The 12,278-nt window shown below is 41.0% G+C and overlaps 1 long non-coding RNA gene across 1 annotated transcript; it reads left to right on the top strand.

Annotated features, from left to right (window-relative positions):
* The first annotated feature begins 244 nt into the window (after positions 1–244).
* Positions 245–8,971, top strand: LOC124002402. Its single transcript, XR_006833010.1, has 3 exons — positions 245–353; positions 7,008–7,073; positions 7,201–8,971. It is a non-coding gene; the product is annotated as an uncharacterized LOC124002402 (long non-coding RNA).
* The last annotated feature ends 3,307 nt before the right edge of the window (positions 8,972–12,278 follow it).

Below are 12,278 nucleotides of genomic sequence, written 5' to 3' on the forward strand. Positions count from 1 at the left end.
TATCATCAGAAATCACGCAATATGAATCAAACAGTGGGGCGACGCCTGACCCACTAGCTGGCCAGAAGGTTCAAATCAACGTTACATATGTGGAAAAAGTGAAGAGGTGTGAACACTTTCCAAATGCACTGTAACTAGAATGAGATTAAATTTCTATGATCTCTCTCCCTCTGCTCTGATAGACATGCGCCTGAACTCTTATCTCTCAAGCGTTATGCTTGATAATGTATTTACTCTATGCTGTAGGCCACCAAAATATTTGATCAACTTCCAAATATTATTGTACAAAAGAGAAAGAGGCTTTTGGCACGAGTGCATCCGCCATCAACAGCAAGTGAGCTGCGCATCATTGGGTGAGTCAATGAAACTGGAGAGCATTTTTAGGACTATCATTTCCACTTCATTGTGTAGCCTACAATATGTGTCTCCACACACCTTGGCCTGGGCTATTGATGGATTCGGGACAAGGTTGTTTTTTATTGATCTCTGATTCTTAGTTTATCAGTGTCAAAGTAGCCTGCCATTTCCATCATTTGTGTGGTATTAAGAAAGCTTCTGCCAAAGTCTCCAATCGTGTAAAATTACGTAGAATTGCATGAAATGCGTTTATAAAAGGCCAACATTTTCCTGGACATTATGCTTCAAAAAAATTCCCCGTGTATGCAACTTCTGAAAGTCCCTCTACTCTACTGCTCTATGCCACTACACAAATGTGATTGTATGAATGCAATATTTATTATAAAAAATAAATGTTTCATCATGCATTCTGTTACCTCCGAACTCCCCAGGTCACCCCCCTCTCATGCTCACGTTTGTTCCGGCACCTCCCGACTTACAAATGAAGCACTGGGTGTTGCCAATGTTTGATGTTAAAGGTAAACTTCAGGATTTTGGCAATTTACTTCCCCGGAGTCACAGGAACTCGTGGATACCATTTTTATGTCTCTGCGTGAAGTTTTAAGGAAGTTGCTAACTATCACTACCGCAATTGCTAACTAGCGTTAGCGCAATGACTGGAAGTCTATAGGTAACGCTACTTAGCATTGGCTCGTGAATCTCTAGTTTACTTCATACTGGACACAGAGACATAAAAATGGTATCCACGAGTTCATGTGAATCTGGGATAGTAGATACAGTGCCTCATTGGCAAACCCCGAAGTATCCCTTTAATGTAAGCTCTCGTGTTGTTTCCCAAACCTCTGCATCATTCAAGACTGTTGCTTTTTGAGGTGTTAATATTCAGTTTGCCATTTATGTAAATCCAAGCTAAAAAAAGTACCCATGGCCTTGCCTTGGCTACAAATCAGAGCAGGCCCAGTCAGACACGGGTGCCCGCCCACGTAGATAGAAACTAGTCTTTTTCCATCTCCCCTCTTTCAGTTTTTTTTTTGTTGGTTCCTATTGAACATGACCCTTGCTGGACATTGTTTAGGGAAATGCTTTCCAAAGGGAACACACTCATTGAAACATCAGAAGGGCAATAAAAATACAAATATTTACACCATGAAAAACCCTGAAATGTATTCGTTAATTTAATTCAAAATAAATACTACCACGGCAATGCAAGTCCACTATTGGTTTCTTGCCCTAATGTTTTGGTAAGAAAACAAACAGGCAAACAATCAAAATTACAATTGGATAATAAACAGACTGTAGTAATGCCTCCAACAATATCATCCTTCAGCGACTGAAAGAGAGGTGCCTTTTTGACTCTGAACAAGACTGGGTAACACTGTCTAGAATGACACAAACAAAACTAGTACTATGGTACAAAAAAGGAGGGGAACGGTAACAACCTAATGTAACCATATATCACTGCAGAATTGACTATGGTCCCACTTGAACGGGAAAAAGAAAACAGTGGTTCTGAGTCCAATGTCTAATGGACATCTAATGTTATTGGTCACGTACACATTTTTTTCATGTTATCGCAGGTGCAGCTAAATGCTTGTGTTCCTAGCTCCATCAGTGTAGTAATACCTAACAATACACAGAAATCCTCAAAAAAGAGAGGAAATATCAGAACAAGCAATGTCAGTCTGAAATATATACAGTTGAAATCAGAAGTTTACATACACCTTAACCAAATTTAAACTCAGTTTCACAATTCCTGACACTTAATCCTAGTAAAAATTCACTGTCACCACTTTATTTTAAGAATGTGAAATGTCAAAATAATAGTGATTTATTTCAGCTTTACTTTCATTCATCACATTCTCAGTTTGTCAAAAGTTTACATACACTCAATTAGTATTTGGTAGCATTGCCTTTAAATTGTTTAACTCCCACAATAAGTTGGGTGAATTTTGGCCCATTCCTCCTGACAGAGCTGCTGTAACCGAGTCAGGTTAGCAGGCCTCCTTGCTTGCACATGCTTTTTCAGTTCTGCCCACAAATTTTCTATGGAATTGAGGTCAAAGCTTTGTGAATGCCACTCTAATACCTTGACAATGTTGTCCTTAAGCCATTTTGTCATAACTTTGGAAGTATGCTTGGGGCCATTGTCCTTTTGGAACACCCATTTGCGACCAAGCTTTAACTTCCTGACTGATGTCTTGAGATGTTGCTTCAATATATCCACATCATCCTCATGATGCCATCTATTTCGTGAAGTGCACCAGTCCCTTTTGCAGCAAAGCACTCCCACAACATGATGCTGCCATCCCCGGGCTTCATGGTTGGGATGTTGTTCTTCCGCTTGCAAGCCTCCTCCTTTTTCCTCCAAACATAATGATGATCATTATGGCCAAACAGTTCTATTTTTGTTTCATCAGACCAAAGGACATTTCTCCAAAAGTATGATCTTTGTCCCCATGTGCAGTTGCAAACTGTAGTCTGGCTTTTTTATGGCAGTTTTGGAGCAGTGGCTTCTTCTTTGCTGAACGGCTTTCAGGTTATGATGATATAGGACTCATTTTACTGTGGATATAGATACTTTTGTACCGGTTTCCTTCAGCATCTTCACAAGGTCCTTTGCTGTTGTTCTGGGATTGACACCAAAGTACGTTAATGCGTCTCCTTTCTGAGCGGTATGACTGCTGTGTGGTCCCAATGTGTTTATACTTGCATACTATTGTTTGTACAGATGAACGTGGAACCTTGAGGCGTATGGAAATTGCTCCCAAGGATGAACCAGACTTGTGGAGGTCTACATTTTTTCTCTGAGGTCTTGGCTGATTTCTTTTGATTTTTCCATGATGGCAAGCAAAGAGGCACTGAGTTTGAAGGTAGGCCTTGAAATCCATCCACAGGTACACCTCCAATTGACTCATATGATGTCAATTAGCCTATCAGAAGCTTCTAAAGACAGGACATCATTTTCTGGAATTTTCCAAGCTGTTTAAAGGCACAGTCAACTTAGTGTATGTAAACTTCTGACCCACTGGAATTGTGATACAGTGAAATAATCTGTCTGTAAACAATTGTTGGAAAAATGACTTGTGTCATGCACAAAGTAGATGTCCTAACTGACTTGCCAAAACTATAGTTTGTTTACAAGAAATTTGTGAAGTGGTTGAAAAAATGTGTTTTAATGACTCCAACCTAAGTGTATGTAAACTTCTGACTTCAACTGTATGTATATGGTGGTGTGTATAGACATTATGGACAATATACACTACCGGTCAAAAGTTTTAGAACACTTATTAATTCAAGGGTTTTTCTTTATATTTACTATTTTCTACATTGTAGAATAATAGTGAAGACATCAAAACTATGAAATAACACATGGAATCGTGTAGTAACCAAAAAAGTAGCCACCCTTTGCCTTGACAGCTTTGCACACTCTTGGCATTCTCTCAACCAGCTTAATGAGGTAGTCACCTGGAATGCCTTTCAATTAACAGGTGTGCCTTGTTAAAAGTTAATTTGTGGAGTTTCTTTCCTTCTTAATGCGTTTGAGCCAATCAGCTGTGTTGTGACAAGGTAGTGGTGGTATACAAAAGATGTCCCTACTCACCCGCAAAACACCACTCTCAACGTCAACAGTGAAGAGACAACTCCGGGATGCTGGCCTTCTAGGCAGAGTTGCAAAGAAAAAGCCACATCTCAGACTGGCCAATAAAAATAAAAGATTAAGATGGGCAAAAGAATACAGACATTGGACAAAGGAACTCTGCCTAGAAGGCCAGCATCCCGGAGTCGCCTCTTCACTGTTGACATTGAGACTGGTGTTTTGTGGATACTATTTAATGAAGCTGCCAGTTGAGGACTTGTGAGGCGTCTGTTTCTCAGACTAGACACTCTAATGTACTTGTCCTCTTGCTCAGTTGTGCACTGGGGCCACCTACTCCTCTTTCTATACTGGTTAGAGCCAGTTTAAGCCGTTCTGTGAATGGAGTAGTACACAATTTCTCGCCTGGAATAGCCTTCATTTCTCAGAACAAGAATAGACTGACGAGTTTCAGAAAAAAGTGCTCTGTGCAGATCTCGGTTCCTTATAGTTTACGTTCACTGCTACTGCGTTTTTGCCTCATACTACAGTTTATACTTTTATATTACCTTTTTTGTTTTGTCTTTGTCTATAGTGTATCTTAATTCTAGGGGGTTACGAAACAATGTGAAACAACTTAAAACAGATGAAGAAAAAAATAGATATAGATTTCTGCTGATGCCAACTTTTGGAAGTTAGGGCAACGATATTTGGCTTTCCCATGGCTCTGAACGCTTCGCTGGGGTCATTACAATAAAAAATACCTTTGGTGGTAATATTCTACACTCAGACTGTGACCCCAATGGTCACTTTATTTGTCTTGTGATCTGTTACAATGACATTACGCACATTACTGTAAACCTCTACTGGTACAACACCAAACATGAGAATGATGAGTTTCTTGAATCTGTAGAGAAACATTAATTGGTTATCTAAATTTCCCAATTCGTTATTATTGATAGGAGGGGACTTTAATATTACTATAGATAATACAACTGATCGATGTCCCCCAGGTAGGCCAACCAATCAGAATTTGGGATTAATTTTTTTTATGGAAAAGTTTGATTTTATGGAGAGAGAGGTTTCCGGTTGACAGATCATTCACTTGGAGTTACAAAGCAAGTTCCAGACAGTCCAGAATAGTTTTTTGGCTTATATCGAAATGTATTGATAGTGAGTGTGTTATTACAAATATTTGTACTACTCTCCTCACAGACCATAGCGCCATTTACATTGATGTCAAAATATTTACCCCTGATACTAACCTTGGTAGAGAATCCTACTGGAAGCTAAATTGCTCCTTACTATAGTTACATTTTAGGTTAAAGGTCTGCTCTCACACTTTTGGGAAAGAGCTTGTGACGAAAAATCGTATTGCAAGAACTGGGAGCTCTTTAAATTTTGAAATTGCCAAATACCTTAAATCTGTTAGTAATCTTGCTAAAACCAGAAGAGCTGAGGAAGAAAATGTGATCATTAAGATAACTTCCCTTTCTCAGAGGTCCCCAGCCGGCCTCTCGGGGAGGAGAAGATAGAACTGATTGAGTTACAAAATAACCTGAATAATAGATATAGATTAAATAAACTGGATAATATAGCAAATTTTCCCCCAATATCGGCCACCCCCTAACTTCGGACATTCTCTAGAGGTTGGAGGACTAAATCACCTTGATCTCAATATTTTAAATGGATTGTAAAATAACCGTTAGTTTTGCAACTAAAGACACCCTTCTAGCTAGCTGATCACTGATTTTTATTGCAATTTATGTAATTTTGGGTTTGAGAGTTTTCCAAAAAAGTCACATGTTGGACATTTTGTAGGACCCACTGTATAGCGTAAAATTCCACTGCGCAACAGACCACACATCATTTAATATCCAACTTTTTACCTCTGAAATATAGCTAACGGATTTGCTAATGTTGCTAGCTTGGTTGCCAAATGTTGATATATTAGTAATTGCTAAGTAAGCAAAAAGGAAATACATTGTAAGCGTTAGATAATAATTATCACGAAAACAATGGAATGTTGTCAAGCTTTACCATATCACAATTGTAGTCCAGTGGCCCAAGCCTTGTATGGACGGTCAAACAGTGGCTACATTGACGGGGACCTGTTCAGGAAGTGGTTTCAGCACTTCATTCAGTATGCAGTGAAGGAGCGCCCTCTCTTTCTCTTCAATGGACACGAGCTACATGGACCTGGAGGTGCTCGTGGCGGCACTAAGGGAAGGGGTTATACTTCTTTGTCTTTCACCACACTGCACCCATGTCCTGCAGCTGCTGGATGTGGCATACTTAGGCCCTTTAAATGCTGAGTTCTCCAAGGTAGCTGGAGACCTCAGCCATTTTGACCACTCCTAGATTATAAACAAATCCGAATTTGCCAGAGTATTCCACTACCCGTACCAGCACTTCAAGGTCATGCGCTATGTGGTGGAAGGGTTTAAGAAGTGTGGCCTCTTCCCTTTTGACCCTTCAGCCATTTGAAGGGTCCCGTTTAATGCCATCTCGGTCTCTACCGGGTCCAACTACCGCCTCTCCTGGAACCAGCAGCACTGTGCCGTCCATCAGCACCTCCTCCCCAGCAACCACAGGAGGACCCTCAGTGCTCCAGTCCCAGTCCCTGCTTCAGTCCCATCCCCTGCTCCAGCCTTAGCTCTAGAAGAGCACCCCCTAATAGAGGGGGGGCTGATAGCGAAGGACCTTGGGTCCTGAAGTATCGTCTCTAGACCGATACAGAAGACTCCCTGTGGTTGCCACATACCTCACCAGGGAGAAATACACGCGCCAGTGGCAGGAGAGGGGTTAGAAGGAGAGGGCCGAGGCAGAGGAGAAAGAGCGTCGGGCAGCCCTCAGAACACAGAGGGCACAGGAGAGGGCTGCCATGGATTAGACCATTGACTCCACTGCCTCTGCTGGAACCGTTCCTGACCAGTGCCTCCCAGTGTGCAACACCTGTAGGAGCCGTCGGCGCCCCCAGCTGAAGATGTGGCTTCCTCTGGACCAACTGCCACCTCCGTCTCCCCGTTTTCATGAAACATGCTCTGTCTAACACTACTTGTTCTCTTAACTGTAGCACAGAAAAGGAAGAGAAAAGCTCCACCGGCCACCTCTGTCATGCCACCCATGGCAGCATTCTCAGGTACATCATCATCTTTCTTTCTCTCTCTGTTGTATCAATTACTTTTGTTGCTGTAGTACTTCTACATTTTGCAAAACCATGTTTATCAATTTAATGTGTTTTTGAATTTATGTTTTCCAAATAAAAGAAGACACCACCTGCTGTGCTCACTGCAGGGAGCATGATCCACCTGCAAGCTCCCGCAGGAGTGTATGTCCGAGGTGCTATGGGTGTGCTGTGACTTCTGCCAGCACTGGTTACCTGCAGTGGGTTCTAGAGGTGGTGGTGAAGCTGGATTTTTTTATTGTGGTTTCTGTGACAATATAGGGATGGAGGTCGAGATGTAATTGTTTGTTTTCATATTACATTTTTTATTTGTAAAAAAAAAAGTCTAAAATATATTTATTCAACCCATCTTGTGTATTTCATCCTTTGCTTTCCAAGTTCATCTCTGCAACACAAACTCCAACAGTGTTTTAATTGTTTGTCAATTGTGATGGCCCTCCAACTGCTGAATTCTTTCTCTTTGTTCTTGTTTTCCCTAATGGGATGTCGGTGGGCGGATCCGGGAGTGTCGTCAGCGAAATGGGACACACCTCGGCCCAGGTGTGTGCGTCCCCAGGATAAGTACACCTCTTCCCCATTCATTGGAAATCTGCAGTTGTCACAATGATCCACAAACCTGGCAAAGACCCATACAACGTCACAAGTTACAGACCAATCAGCCTCCTCAGTCAAGTCAGGAAGCTGTTTGAGAGAGTACTCACCCAAAGACTGAGCGGCCACACCGAGGAAATGGGCCTCCTTGGAATCCACCAAGCTGGCTTCAGGAAAGCAAGATCAACCACCGATAACATTCTAAGACTGTCAGAGGACATCCTTCGGAACTTCAAGAAAAAAAGAACTTACCCTGGCGGTTTTCTTTGACATAGAGAAAGCATTTGACAAGATGTGGCACAATGGACTGTGTTACCGGCTCGCAGACTCCAATCTCAAACTACCGCTCTCCATCAGAAACATCATCACCAGCTTTCTCCACAACCGTACAATTAAAGTGAAGGTCTCCACAGCAATATCCTCACGCTTCACCCCGGAGGCGGGTGTCCCACAGGGGGCAGTTCTAAGCCCGCTACTTTTTCTACTCTACATAACAGATATCTACTACCCTCCACCCACCATAGGTCAAGTCTCACAGTTTGCCGATGACCTCTGCTACTGGTCCAGCTCCAAATGTCCAGAACTCCAGAAGTCTATTGAAATGATCGAGTCGTGGTCTAACATGTGGCGAGTAAAATTCAACCCACAAAAGACCCAATGCGTCCTCTTCACAAGAAGCACCAGCAAGAAAACCAGGAAACCCATAGATCTCAAACTCTACAGTGAAACAATAAAAGTAGAAAAAGAAGCTAAATTTATTTGAGTCACCTTCCAGAAGAACATGCGCTGGACATAGAGCGAACATAGAGAGAGCGGGACGAAAAAGACTAAACCACCTAAAAACGCGGCGCGGAAGAAAATATGGAGCCTCACCTCACACAGTGCTGAAAGTCTACATCAGCTACATCCGATCCCTCTTTGAATACGCCCTGCCAGCCTGGATAACAGCTTCACCGCAGCAGATGAATCGGCTACAGATAGTCCAAAACAAGGCAGCAAAAATGGCTTACAGACTACCAAGATACATCAGCAACCGCTACGTTAACGGCATATCTGGACTGACATCAATCAACAATAGGCAGTCAATCATTGGTCAGAAGTTCATCAACAGAGCCACCCACAACCCATCATTGAAGGAAGCCGTGGGACAGGCCAAATGCACCACAGATACACCCATGTCCATAATGCTGAAACTGACCTAAAAGAGAGGGGGAAAAAATGTGTAGATATATGTGAATGCACTCCTTAGCACCCCCACCCCTCTCCCCATGCACAGCTGTGAGCTATAATTTTAATGACGTTCTTTTATCCCTCATTTAAATTAAAAAAAAACGTTTTTATTTTATTTTACTTCTTTAGTTATCTCCCTTTTTGCTACGAACTTAGAGCCTGTTCGTGACACAATGCACATAACTGAAACTAAAGGTGTATTGATTTAAACTCATATTTTAGTATTAAACTTATATTCTTTCTCAAAACATAAGATTAATCTGTAAAACAAATGATGAGACTTTATTTGGTTACAACACTGAATGTTGGGGAATAAACTTTTTTTTTAATGAGTCCGCGGGAGGGCGCACCGGGCTACGCAATGAAAAGTTGCCATGCAAGTCATTTTTTTTAAGGGAGGCTAGCCAACTAGTCAACTATCTAGTAAACACTTCGGAAAATAGTACGGTTGCCGATAACCGGGGACCGTATGCCGATAATACGGGACCTATATTTTTTTGCCAAGCCGTTGTTCAAAAATATGATTAGTATTTCCACTGAAATGTCAAACATACTAATTGCTGACCCGTTAGCTAACATTTTTAAAACATTGATGGCATGATCACAAGACAACACTGTTGAAGGTCATTTACAGAGATGTGTATAGCTCTACGTACAGTCAGGAATCACAGATGTTTTTTGACTCCCTGAAATGTTCACCCTATCAGTGATAGAGAATCTAAACAGTGTGATGAACCCATCATAGTTGAAGAGATTATCGAGTGTAATTAGCCATCAAAAGAACAATAATACATCCCCAGGTATTGATGGAATTACGGCAGAATTGTACAAGTTATTTTCTGAACAAGTAGCTTTTTAAAGAGTACAATGACTCTGGGGTTATCAATTTGTCTTCTGAATAATGACTAAGATATTAGCATTACTACTTGCAAAAATAATTAAAGAAGTCCTGGATGGAATCATTGATGAAACACAGTCTGGCTTTATGAGGAACATACATATTTCTAACAATGTCAGACTAGTATTAGACATACTTGACTACTCAGACCTAATAACCGAGGATAGCTTCATATTATTCTTATACAGCTTTTGACACAGTGGAGCATCAGTTCCTCTTCCACTCCCTTGGGAAATATGTCTTCAGCATTTTTTTCTGTAAGGGTTTCAAGACTCTCTATCAAAAGCACCTCACCTAGATTTGAGTTAAAGGTTGTCCTATCTCACTATCTGTGTTTATGAATTAACTTCTTACAAATTCTTTAAATAGTAGTCCTATACACGGTATTTCCATAGCTGGTAAATAAATGATTATAAGCCAGCTGTCTGACGATACTACACTTTTTCTGAAAGATGCTAGTCAGATTCCCATATCAATCAATGTGATAGACCAGACGCTTTGGAAAAGGATTCTATGTCTAAACATTAATACATGGGAACTCATGGTTGTCAAATGTTGTGTGGCAACTTCATATTATGGTATTCCAGTGAAAGAAGAAGTTTCATATCAGAAATATAGATGCTTACTAAAATTTAACCTTGTTATTAAAAACAACCCAGAAGAAGATAAGTCAATGGCTACAGAGTGACTTATCTTTAAAAGGAAGAGTCCTAATAACCAAGGCTGAAGGTATCTCTTGACTAACATATGCTACTCTGTCTTTAGATCTTGACGGTAAAATAAGCAAAGAGATAGACCAGATGCTTCTCAACTTTCTTTGGAGGTTCGGTAATGTACATCAGGAAAACTGTTGTAATGAACACTTATGAGTATGATAATTTTCCTTAAATAATACTTTTAAGATCAATTGGATAAAAAAAAATCCTAAGACTCACTTCTATGTCGAACTTTATTCGTCATCATGTCTCCTCTACTTTTTGGTGGCCTTTTAACTTCATGTTGGTTTTCAATTATAATATTCACAAAGTTCCAGTGAAACTCTGCTTTTCAAGGAATTCTTATCACTTTACAAGATCCCTGTAACACCTGATGATTTTTCAATTGTTTTAGATGCCATTCCGTCAGGTGTTGCTTTATTATTCAGGAACATGTTAAGACCTGACCCTCAGAACATACCTACAATTAATGAATTGACTCATCAGTATGAAACTCATCAGTAGGAAAGAAAATGTGTTTTTCTTCTTGTCCATTAAACAACAATAGAGCTATAAGAGCCTTGTTTCAACAGGACGTTGTACCTTATCTATACCTTATGTCATGCCTTATTGGAATGGTTTTATTGATAATATCGGTTGGGAAAAAGCAGTGGTGTAAAGTACTTAAGTAAAAAGTACTTTTTGGGTATCTGTAGTTTACTATTGATATTTTTCACAACTTTTATGTCACTACATTCTTAAAGAAAAATATGTCTTTTTTTACTTGATACATTTTCCTTGACACCCAAAAGTACACGTTACATTTGGAATGCTTAGCAGGACAGGAAAATTGTATAATTCACAGACTTATCAAGCGAACTGTCACGCCCTGGCCTTAGTTATCTTTGTTTTCTTTATTATTTTGGTTAGGCCAGGGTGAGACATGGGTGATTTATTGTGTTTTGTCTTGTCTAGGGGTTTATTAGATTTATGGGGTTGTCTAGGTAAGTCTATGGTTGCCTAGAGTGGTTCTCAATCAGAGGCAGGTGTTTATCGTTGTCTCTGATTGGGAACCATATTTAGGCAGCCATATTCTTTCAGTATTTTGTGGGTGGTTGTCTCCTGTGTCAGTGCCACACGGGACTGGTTTAGGGTTTTCACGGTTCTTGTTTTAGGGTTTTCACGGTTCTTGTTTTAGGGTTTTCACGGTTCTTGTTTTAGGGTTTTCACGGTTCTTGTTTTAGGGTTTTCACGGTTCTTGTTTTGTAGTTTTGTTCATGTTTGAGTTTTCCTATTAAAAAACATGGATACTTACCACGTTTCATTTTGGTCCTCCGATTCTTCTCACCTCTCCTCTTCAGATGAAGAGGAAATCCCTTACAGAACCACCCACCAAAACAGGACCAAGCACAGTGGTGACAGGCAACAGCGGCCAAAGACACAGGACTCTTGGACATGGGAGGAAATCCTCGATGGGAGAGGACCCTGGGAAAACCAGGGGAGTGTCGCCGCCCCAAGGTGCAGCAGGAGAAGCGGCAGGAGGAGCAGCGCAAAGAGGAATGGACATGGGAGGACGAATTGGACAGTAAAGGACCCTGGGCACAGCCGGGAGAATATCGCCGCCCCAAAGAAGAGCTGGAGGCGGTGAAAGCAGAGAGGTGCTGGTATGAGGCAGCACGGCGGTGTGGATGGAAGCCTGAGAGTCAGCCCCAAAAATGTATTTCGGGTGGGCACACAGGGAGTATG

This window comes from Oncorhynchus gorbuscha, linkage group LG18 (assembly GCF_021184085.1).
Source record: "Oncorhynchus gorbuscha isolate QuinsamMale2020 ecotype Even-year linkage group LG18, OgorEven_v1.0, whole genome shotgun sequence".
Classification (NCBI taxonomy): domain Eukaryota; kingdom Metazoa; phylum Chordata; class Actinopteri; order Salmoniformes; family Salmonidae; genus Oncorhynchus; species Oncorhynchus gorbuscha.